The 12,154-nt window shown below is 38.0% G+C and overlaps 1 pseudogene; it reads left to right on the plus strand.

The window, feature by feature from the left end:
- The first annotated feature begins 151 nt into the window (after positions 1 to 151).
- LOC138398018 (small ribosomal subunit protein uS5 pseudogene) lies at positions 152 to 9,792 on the plus strand (annotated as a pseudogene).
- The last annotated feature ends 2,362 nt before the right edge of the window (positions 9,793 to 12,154 follow it).

Below are 12,154 nucleotides of genomic sequence, written 5' to 3' on the forward strand. Positions count from 1 at the left end.
CTGACCGCCGCCGAGTCTCTGGGCCGGGAAGGCGCGCCGGGGGCGGGCTGGAGGCTTGACCGTGCGTCGGTGACGTCTTCGGAGCCTCGCGTGCTGGGCGCCCGCCGCTCACTGCCATCTGCAGGTTTATAAATAAGTGAGGCTGGGAGGGGCTCGCGGCGGGGAGTGGAGGTTCTTCGCGCAGCCCGGGCGAGTTGTTAAGGTTCCCAGCCTCGCGGCGCCGGTTGCTCTCCCGGGTCTCTGCGTGCACTTGCAGCCGCAGCCCCTAGGCCAGCCATTTAGCTTTGATGGGGCACAGGTGTCCGCCTTCCCCTAGGTCAGCAATGAGCCATGGCCTAGGGTTCAGGGCCCAGAGGCTCTCCCGAGGGGCTTGTTGCTTTTCTAAGTGGTTGTGTGGCAAGTATGTGGGCTGCCTAGGAGCATCCCTGCAAGACGTCCTGCTTTTCTTACCGCGCTCTCATTTCTAACATTTCTCAGCCCCTCTCCCCACTGCTCCCCACACCTGGCCTAGGCTTATCTAGAGTAAGTTTGCAGTGAGAACCTGCCATGAGCTATCTCTGCCAGGAGGTTTGACCAGCCAGGCCTGCAGAAGGACAAGATTAGCACTGGACCTCTGTGACCAGAGTTTAGCACACCTCCCGCTTATTCTCTATCATCCCCGCATGCGTGTCTCAGAATCTTTCTGACACTGGAGACCCAGCAACCCCAGAGATTATTCAGCAGATGTAAACATAAAGGTGTATATCCCTTTGACCTTAGTCAAGATACATAATTTTGCCAAGCCTCAGTGTCCTCATCTGCAAGTTAGGATTGCTTATAACACTCAGAACTGTCAAAAGGTTTATGTTAGTTAATTCATGCAAACCTTCTGGCCCCATTATGAGCATTCAATAAGTGTTAGTCACTGTTGTAAATTTGTTCCAGTTGCAGTGGTGGATTGGCATGGCTCATATATATCTCCAAACCTTATCTTTTGTCCAGCTCTTTGAGGACATGAGCCAAGTCCGATTTCTTCAGAACCATCCAGACCAGGTGGAAGCTCAGTAACATTTTATTTGATTAAGGGCTGACCAAGTCCTGAGAATGTGGCTGTTAGTTTTGAAAGCATACAAGAAAATTAAATGAGATCTTAGCTTCCTTAGCAAATATGGAAATAAACAGCACAGTTAAAAGTCTATCCATAAAAGCATTTTCCCATTTATGGTATTCTTTTAACTCTGAACTCTTTCTTTTTCCCTGTGAATATTATAATTTTACGCAAAATCAATGAGGGAATAAAATACCAAGTTATACTATCCAATTACATAGGAGAAATTATTTCAACACATTTTAAGAAGTCGGATTGAGGGGAAATTCAAGTTTTAGAACTAAAGTCTCATAACTAGTGCTAATTCAGCATATAGCAGCAGGTGTACTGCGCCTTACAGAATGTGAAAAAGCTAACACTCCTATTGGATCTGCTTTTCCACTTTTGCCTTTGTCCCTCTTCTACAGAGCACATGATATGGAAAAATTGCATTGGCAACTTTGTCGATGGTCACATGATTCACTCTTGGCTGGTCTCACTCTGTTGCTTCTGGCTGAGGAAGATAGACATTTTAAGTCTTGTGTTCTGTGTGACTAAGTCTTTCATGAAAAAAATTAGCCTCATTACTCTATGGCCAAATACACTGTAATGTATTTTTGATGACCATGACCATTTTATACTGTTAAAATAATGTATGAATATCTTCATCTTGAACAAATTACAAAAAAAGCTCTTGTGTACAGATTTCCCTTCTAGTTCCACAAAGCCATTTCAATTTTAATCTGTATGTAAAATTCTTCTTTTAATTATCTCAACTTTTCAGAACAAGTAAGAACATTTCCCTGTTGCTTTGAAGGGCAGTTTGTGGCAAATGTATCATATCCTGGAAAATTTTCCTTTTAAAATCTTGTAGAGCTTAACTTCCATACTGTTAAAAACTGGGAGAATTGAATTCAAAGCCTTTAATTTTTTTGTAGAGACATGGTCTCACTGTGTTGCCCAGGCTGGTTTCGAACTCCTGGCCTCAAGTGATCCTTCACTTCAATTTCCCAAAGTGCCGGGATTATGGGTCTGTCCATAAAAGCATTTGCCCTTTTATGGTATTCTTTTAACTCTGAACTCTTTCTTAAGCTACAGTGCCTGGCCTAAGTTCAAAACATTTAAACAAAAGGTCTGATTCCAGACAAGCAATGAGGAAAGTTTATTTTGTATCATGTTATAACTTGCGTGTGTGTGTGTGTGTGTGTGTGTAGTCATGTGCCACATAACAATGTTTTGCTCAACAATGGACTGCATGTATGATGATGGTCCTATAAGAATATAATGACATAATTTTACTATAGCTTTTCTATGTTTAGATACACAAATATTTACCAGTGTGTTATAAATTGCCTACAATTTTTAGTACAGTAGTATACTGTACTGCTTTATATTAATAGCTTAGGAGCAGTAGGCCATACCATATAGCCTAGGTGTGTAGTAGGCCATACCATCTAAGTTTTTGTAAGTATACCCTATCATATTTACACAGTGACAAAAACACCTAATATCACATTTCTCAGAATCTTCATCATTAAACAACACGTGAGTGTATGTTTGGCACCTTTTTATCAGATAAATGCAGACAATGTGTCAGAGTTGATTAGATTGTAAATCATCATTCTCTGTTTGAGGAGTTTCATTTTAATTCTCCTAAAATACCATGCATTGGCATCTCTCATTATTGAAAGAAAGGACATCCTGCCCTCACAGATGACAGTGTACTTTCCTAGGTGGATAAGCAGGGACATTTGAAGACTTGTTTCAAAAATGTTGTTTGACTGGCTTAACTAGTAATAATAATTTTTAATTAGGTCATTTGAGTCAGTATAAAATGCATGCATGTTTCATTTTATAACAATCGTCCTTTAATATATGGAGAACAAATTCCTTCAAATGATTTTCCTCTAGTAGGTTTGAAAAACATAAATCTGAAAGTTTACACAAATCTGTAAATCTATTGTTTTGTAATGAGAATCATCATCCCTTAATTTGTCTACTTTTAAAGCTTTTTTTCCATAGATCCTTTGAAGCATTCCCTTGTATTAACAAATGTGTATTTAATATTGGTTCAATAAATAGATAAAAAATAAACTGAATTTTTCTTACAGTGTAGTTTTCTCAGGAAAAAAAGAATAAAACACATACATGAGATAGAGAAAGTTCAACTCCTGGAATGAAAATGAAAATTACGCTAAGGTACTGAGGAAACTTGAAGAAACAAAACACACTAGAATGAACTTGTATACATTCAAATCTGATCATGTTACTTCTGCTTAAAACCTTTCAGTGGCTTTCCCCACTGCCTTTGAGATCCAAAGTCCACAATTCATAACATGGCGTAGAAGGGGATCATCTGTCCTAGTGTTCCTCTCCCCACACATCTTTTTTATATTCCAAACTATATGTGCCTCTTAATTTTTACATGATGAATTTGCACAATCCCAGATCAATTGTTGATAGCAAGTTGATACATGGACTATGTAGCCATGCTGCTATGGTTTAAATCTCAGCTCTGCTATTCCCTAGCTATGTGGCCTCCTGTGGTGCAATAGTTAAGAGTTTGCAGAATACCAAGATATAAGGTGATATCTAGAATAGTATCTGTTAGTACTATTCAGCTGTAAAAAGAGTATACCTTGTGAATTTATTTATTTTCTCAAATGCTCCTTCGTCTGTTCTTGCTGCTATAATAAGATACCTTAGACTGAGTAAGTTATAAACGGAAATGTATTTCTCACAGTTATGGAGGCTAGAAAGTCCAAGATCAAGGCATCATCAGATTACATGTGTTAAAATTAAATTAAATTGGCCTAAAGCTGCCTCCATATTTTGAATTCCTACATATTGAACTGCAACCTAATTTAATATGTAAACAAACTGCAGCCTAACTTAAGTGTATATTCTTGAAACACTGGTAACAAATAACTGAGTCCCAGCCAATTACAGACTGCCAACTGGTCAGACCATGTCCAAATAGGGCAAATGCCAAGCTATAACCAATCAAGCTGTTTCTATAAATCACTTTCTTTTTCTGTCTATAAATAATGCCTGGCTACATTGCTGGGTGGAGCTCTCTGAAATTCTACTGGTTCAGAGTGATGCCCAATTCATGAATAGTTCTTTGCTCAGATAAACTCTGCTAAGTTTAATTTGTCTGAAGATTTTCTTTTAACAGATGTCTCTGAGGATGTGTTTCTTATAGATGGTGCCTTCTCTATGTCCCCCCATGGCCGAAGACACAGAAGGGATAAACAACTCTCTTGCACCTATTTCATAAGGGCACCAATGTCATTCATGATGCTGTTGTGGAAATCAAAAGGGGATTTCAATCTAGGTCCAGTTGCTTGTCACACAAAGTTGCAATTATTGAGACAATGAAGATTGCCAAGGAAGAAAAGAATTTTTTAATACAACAGATGTCTTGCCTGGAGAATGGGAGAAGCTGCCTCCAATCCATCTCTCTGACTAACAGAGATCATGGGCTTTTAAAGAAAGGGCCACGTACCTTGGGGCAGATTGTTGTGTAATTAAAAAGGGGCTAAGTGCACTGGGGGAAGGTTGTAGGGGATGGTGAATCTTGTCAGGAAGTCTGTCCAGGGACATTTAGAGTATCAGCTCCTTTGTGTTGTGGAAAATCCACCATTTTTGGGAAACAACTCAAAAGGTCAAGTAGTTAAGGGAGAGGATTATAGAGAGGTCATTGAAATTTGTTCAGTAGGGCACTAGTTACAAGGCCTTAACCCTCATGACTTAATCACCTCCCAAAAGCCTCACCTCTTAATACTATCAGTAGTAATTAACTTTCAATATTTGAATTTTAGAGGGCACACATTCAAACTATAGCAATAAAGAAATATAGCAATATAGAAAGCAATGCTTTCTATATTTTCATAAACTGGAAAACATCAGGCAAGATTCGAACCCTAGATTATATGTTATTTAAAGCTGTTAAACTATAGCAATATAGAAAGCAATGCTTTCTATAAAGCAATGCATTTCTATAAAGCAATGTTAAACTATAGCTTAACTGGAGTTCATAAACTGGAAAACATCAGGCAAGATTCAAACCCTAGATTATATGTTATTTAAAGCTGCTTTTATCTTTATACCTCCCTCATTCTGAGATGTCTTCGAATCTGACCCCAACTCTCCATTTTCACCTGTTCTATACTAGTTCAGGGCCTTAGTTTCAATTTCTCTTATCTGGATTATTACAGTTCCTTTATAAATAAACTTCCATTCTCCCTCAAATTTAACCACTCTTAAAATTATTATTTAAAATACAGATCTGATCTTTTCACATCTTTTCCTAAAATAGTTCAAGAAATTCTTCAAAGCTGAAAGTTAAATGCCAACATCCAATTATAGCCAAGATTTTATTTATTTTAGCCTCAACAAACCATCTAACCTCCACAAACAGTATATTTTGAAATTAAATTTTAGGTTATATGTTAACTGTTCTATCAACTATAACAAAGAAGTGCACACTCGGTTGTGATATATATCTCTGATTTTAACATATTAAATATTATTAGATTGTGCAGTTGGAATACAGACCTTCAAATAAAGTTTCTCTGTTATCTAAATGCTCATGTTTGAACTTATAAAATGTATTACTGATAAATATGGTTGTATCTATGTACTTATCTTTTTATCATTTAGACCTCTGCATGTTGACTTACTTAGATTTGTATAAGTATATAATACTTGGATGCCATACTCAGACACATATACTACCTAGCTTTATTTCTTATCACAGCATAGTAATTGTTCAAAAGAGTGTGATGACGTTATACTATAGATAGTTGTAGAGGTTATTTTCAATTTGGGGTATATCTTGTTTATATATGTGAACATATTTATATTTATACATGTGAACAAGAAGTGATTGATATTATTGGTAATTGACTATTGAAGCAAATATTTCCTGCTACTTTTCTTTCAAGCTACGATCTGCTTTAATTGAAGCATATACTGAGACTCTAGGGCAAGCTGCAATGTGAATCAAAATTTTCTTAGTATTGTGCAGCCAAAGAAGACAAAAATAAGCAAAGCATCAGATATAGCCCTACGGTTGCAAATTTTTTGCTTATCAGAAGAGTTTTATTATTCTCACTGATTCCATTTATAACAGAAAAATATTTCACAACTGAAAAGAGAAAATACATTTAAACTATAAAGTACCGCTTTTACATATTTTATATGTTAGGGTTCTAAATGACATTTTATTTGAAAGAATGGCCCTTATTAAATATGTTTGAAAACCGTGCTTTAGTTAAGTTACACTACTTTCTGCTCCCTACATAAACCAAGGACCTTCTGATAGGGAGTATTTGCTCATGCCTTGTTTTTTTTCCATGTCAGCTGAGCAAACTTCTATTCATCTTTCAAAACCATGATCAAATGTAACTCCTCTGTGGATCTTGATAGACTCCCCAAACTCCATCTCCTAAAGAACCATTTTCTTTTACTCTGTGCTCTCAGAGCCTTTTGTGACCTAAATTATGAGCTTAGCAAGAATGTGCTTGTTAAGGGAGGGGGGGGATAAAGTGGATATGGTTAATGGGTACAAAAATATAGTTAGATAGATAAAATGAACAATATTTGCTAGCACAACAAAATGATTATAATCAACAATAATTTAGGGTATACTTTAAAATAACTAAAAGAGTGAAATTGGAAAGTTCCTAATGCACACACAAAAAAATGTTAAATGCCTGAGGTGACAGATACCCCAATTACCCTGATTTGGTTAACTCACATTGCATGCCTGTATTAAAACATCACATGTACCCTAAAAAATATACAACTATTATGTACCCATAATAATTAAAAATTTAAAATTAAAAAAAAAGAATGTGCTTGTTCATTTTTGTAGCCACAGTGCCCCCGGGATTAATGCTAAGCATAGAGCAGTCTAGCAAATGTCCACTGTGTGACTTGATTTGAGTTGGCAGTTTTGTTGCCCTAACACAAGCCATGAACTTTAATCTTTGTCTCTCAGCTCAACTGTTTAGATTGAATACTTTCTCCCTAATCATGATGTGATAGTAATAATTATTTACATTTGCATTCTGTTTTACGGATTGCCTTGTGCTTACCACCATCCCTTGCCCTTTCTTCTCCAGGCTAGTTCCTGTATCCAGCCTCATGCTCACCAGTCCTTCCAGCCATCATCTCCCCACAGATAACTTGCCATTAAAGGACATGAAGAAAATAGTCATATATTTACTGAGTTATAAATTATTTTATATGTCCCTATTTTCTTCCAAATAGCCCTTCTGTTTCTTTCATTATCATTTCCTGCCCTTCTTGCAAACATTCAATTTGACCAAGTATTTTTCACAATAAAGTAACCCAAACCAAGTATGACTTTTTTGGCAACACTATCCCACTGGTTATGCTCCAAGACAACTAGTAATGCCTGCAATAATATAGTGCGAAAAATGCTGCCAAGAGATTGTGACACCCTGGATCAGAATACATGTCAAGGTCACTTATAAATAAGCAACCACTGGGAAATGACTTATTACACTATAGTACATCATCCTGAAAGGCTGAATATAAGTAGATATTTTAAGTTATGTTTAGAAATGTCTAGGATAGGTATAAAAGACAGAAGTCAAATTGTATTACATAATTATCACAACCATGTGTTATATATGTTTTCATAAGAAATGAAAAGGAACATCTAAAATGAGGGGAAAAAATCAATATGATTGTCAGGTTTCAGTTTGAAATGTCGATTCTTGATATACTCATGGCCAAAGAATGATCAGATGCACCAAAATGTGTCTTGTTTTATAGTGCCTGGATTGGGACCTCCCTAGTGGTTCAGATGTCACCATGGAACAAATTTGATTGGACAGTTGGGAGTTGCATGCAGTGTCTTACTCCACATATGGGTTGTTCTAGGTCAATTTCTGGATTCTGCGGCACCTATGCTGCTTGGTCCATGGGCTAGAAAGTTCTCTGAATTTTTTTGCAGCCAGTGTGCTAAGTTATGATTGGCTGATTCATAGGGTATTCCCTCATCCCTCAGATATGGTAGTAGCTCAGGGCAGAATTAGGGTGGGGAAGGACCAAGATGGGGGCAACAGCACCCACTTTCATCCCTAGGAGACTCAGAATCCCTTGCAATCTACCTAGCATAGCTACTTTGGAAAACAGTCACAAATAATTAAACATAGAGTTGCCGTGTGGCACGGCAATTCAACTGGTAGGTTTATACCCAAGAAAATGAAAACACAAAAACTTGTACAGAAATGTTTATAGCTGCATTATTCATAATAGCCAAAAGTGAAAACAACCCAAATGCCCATCAACTGATAAACAGGTAAACAAAATGTGGTATATCCAAAAAATGGAATCTTATTCAGCCATAAAAAGAAATAATGCATTGATACATGCTACAAAGTAGATGAAACTTGAAAACATAGTGAGAAAAGCCAGCCACAAATGACCATCTATTATATGATTTCATCTATAGGAAATGCAGCACAAATATAGACCATTTCCATTATTGCAGAAAGTTGTTTTAGACAGCACTGGTCTGTCTGATAATAATGGAAATGCTGGTTATCTTTTAGGCATTAATAGTTATAATGATTGAATCTTATAAGAGCTGGAAGCGAATGATTAGAATTTAGATTCTTAGGCAAGAATCTAGGATGTAGGTCCCTTGGTACTGATTAGAGATAGATCTGTATAGTTTAAAAGTCAACTGAAGAGATGAGTGAATTAGTTTTCTATTGCTGCCATGACAAATTATCACACCTTTAATAGCTTAAAGCAACACAAATTTATCATCTTATGGTTCTGTAGAAGTCCAGCATAGGGCTCACTGAACTAAAATTAAAATATTGGGCTTCTGCTCTGAGAAAACACCAAATGACAGATGTGACCAATGCTGCAGGAGGGTCCCAAGGCCCCTCGGTGGCCTGGAATAGGAGACCTCATCTTCCAGGGAGGCTTCTGCAGCAGCACTTAGGCCAGGTCTCAAAGCCTGTGGAAGAACCAAAGACAAGGAGTGGATCCTCATCACCAAGCTGTGCTGCCTGGTCAAAGACATGAAGATCAAATCTCTGGAGAAGAAATATCTCTCCTCCCTACCCATCAAATAGTGTGAGATCATCAACTTTTTCCTGGGGATGTTCCTTAAGGATAAGGTTTTGAAGATTATGTCCATGCAAAAGCAGACCCAAACTGGCCAGCAGACCAGGATCAAGGCATTTGTCACCATCTGGGACTATGAGGGACATGTCTGGGTGTTAAACACTCCAAGAAAGTAGCCACTGCCATCAGTGAGGCCAACATCCTGGTCAAGCACACTATATAGTCCCCTTGCAGCAAGGCTACTGGGGGAATAAGACTAGCAAGCCCCGCATCACCCCTTGCAAGGTAACAGACAGCTGTGGCTCTGTGCTAGTCCACCTCATCCCCACTGCCCAAGAAGCTGCTGATAACAGCTGGTATCACCAACTGCTATAATTTGGCAGGGACTGCACTACCACCCTAGGCAACTTTGCCAAGGCCACCTTTGATGTCTTCTTGAAGACCTACGGCTATCTCACCCTGACCCCTAGAAAGAGACTTTATCTCTCTATCAAGAATTCACTGACCATCTTGTGAAAATCTACACCAGAGTGTCTATGCAGAGGATTCAGGCTTCAGCTGTGACCACCACACTGATGTTTTCATATAAGAAAAATAATGTGACTTAAGCCTTTTTAAAAAATGCTGGTATCACCACATTTCTTCTGGAGTATGGTAGGCTAAATAATGGTCTCCAAGATATCTAGGTCCTACTCCCTAAGGCCTGTGAATGTTACTTTAAATGGCAAAAGGAATACTGTAGGTATTAAGTTAAGTTGTTAACTTAAGTTAAGGATCTTAACTTAAGTTAAGGATCTTAAGATGGGGACAATATCCAGAATAATCAGGAACAGGAGGCAATAAGAATAAACTATATTTCTGCAAAGTTTGGAGGTTGGAACTTATACACAAAATGGAAAAGATCCAGAGAAGAACCCAGGGACAAGGGACGAGAGAGACTTAAAAATTTTAAGGTGCATTTAATATAAATATTAATTAATTATAATTTAATAAATATGTATCTACTATGTGCAAGGGAGTGGTAAAAGCAGGGATGCAACTATCCACAAAGTATTTATCCTGCCCTCAAGGACCTTACTATCTGAGGAAAAGGTACCAGAGAAAGCTAAGATCTGTCAGGCAGTAGGAAGGATCCAGCTCACTCGATAGTGACACCAATCTGCTTGGCAATGAGGTTGTTGTTCCACAGAGCTTACCACGTGGATGGCAGGGCAGAGGAACACTGATTAAAGATTGGTTGGGTTTTTTAGGTTGAAAGTATAGTGAACTGAGAGTGCTGGTTTCAGAAATCAATCATGTCACCCAAGCTACAAAAGGAGGAGAAAGAGGCCATAATGAAGCTAAAAAGATTGGGAGAAAATGTTGCCAAAGGGTTTTCTAGAACAAGGATCTCTTATGGTGTGAGATCGTGAGGGAACTGTAAAGGATACATGGGAGGCAGTCAGAGATTAGGTTTTGAAGTTCAAGATTTCTAAGGTCCACAGCATGGTTTGCTGTTCCACCAGGGTGTTGGACTATCCTGGGATTATGGAAGCATTGAAGGTGAAGATAAATGACATAAAGCAAGATTCAATGTCTTTACTGAATTTCAGAGAGGGATCCAGAAGTTGGTAGGGCTGAAGAGAGATATGTTTAGGGAGCTTGACTTCAGAGCATACGAACCATGGATTAATAGCCAGGTGTCCACTGGAAAAAATAGGTAAAAGTTTCAAGAAGAAAGGGGCATCAATTAACATTGGAGGATCAGTTCCAGGCAGTACGGTGAAAAAGATGGGAGGGAGGTGGTTGTTAGGAAGAATCTTGGTAGAGTAAATTCAGGATAGTAAGGAGTGGAGGGCATGAAAGCAGATTGGAGATTGTAGAGCTTTCCTTCTCTGAGGAACATAGGCTAAGAAATATGGTCAGAAGTGATATAACTCAAAGAATTTAATTTGGGCATAAATTATTTTAAGCCAGGAAAAGTAAACTGCATTTTCTAGAGATAATTATATTATTATAGGCAATAAAGGCAAAGGAGGAAACTTTCTGGATTGAATATAAGAAATGAAAGTGTATTTAATTCTGGCAGTGCTCTGATATTGTATTTTATGATCTGTTAATTTTTGTCAATAAGTTGAAGAGGAAAAACAAACTGCTAAACGTTGAACCTGGTCAAAGTACATTAATATCATTTTTTAATCTCCAAAGTTAATATAACAAACATCATACAATGGAGTGGAAAGGACTTTGACTTCAGTAGATTAAGAATTCAGAAATCAAATGATGGATTTTTCTTGTTATCAGACACAAAGCAGTTTCCCTGGGCATTAACTTTATACTAAATCAATGAGCAATTCCTACTGATTTTACCGTACAAATAATACTTATTTTCTCATCCCTGCCCCCCTTCCCCACCCATCCCCATGCTCCCCTTGCTTAAGCCATCAACCCCTCTCTCCTGGATCACTTTAAAAGCCTCCCAACTGGTCTCTCTCTCTTTAGACTTAAACCTACAAGTCCATCCTCCTTACCACCAGTATATCTTTGAGAAATCTGACCTTGTCATTATCCTGCTGAACATCAATCCAGGTCTTTCTACCATCTGCGGCTGACAGTCCAAACTACTTATCATGACATCCCAATGGCTCCATAATGTGTCTCCTGCCAACCTTTCCAGTTTCATTTTTTGTTTGGTACTGGCTGTAGATTCCCATCTAATCAAAAATTAATTTTTTTTATTTTGAGATAATTGTAGATTCATGCAGTTGTAAGAAATAGTATAAAGGGATCCTGTTAGGTTCATCTGGATGTTTCCTAGTCCCCCAGTTCCCAGTGTCATGGACTACTGGTACTGAGTCAAGCCAATGATGGAATGATCACAAACACAGAGCAATTTTATACAAACAATTTTTCACCTAAAAGAAAGAATGAAAAAAGGAAGCTACACAAAGTGAAAATATGTTCCAGAGAGAGTGGAATGGGTCAGTCTCC

This window comes from Eulemur rufifrons, chromosome 17 (assembly GCF_041146395.1).
Source record: "Eulemur rufifrons isolate Redbay chromosome 17, OSU_ERuf_1, whole genome shotgun sequence".
Lineage (NCBI taxonomy): Eukaryota > Metazoa > Chordata > Mammalia > Primates > Lemuridae > Eulemur > Eulemur rufifrons.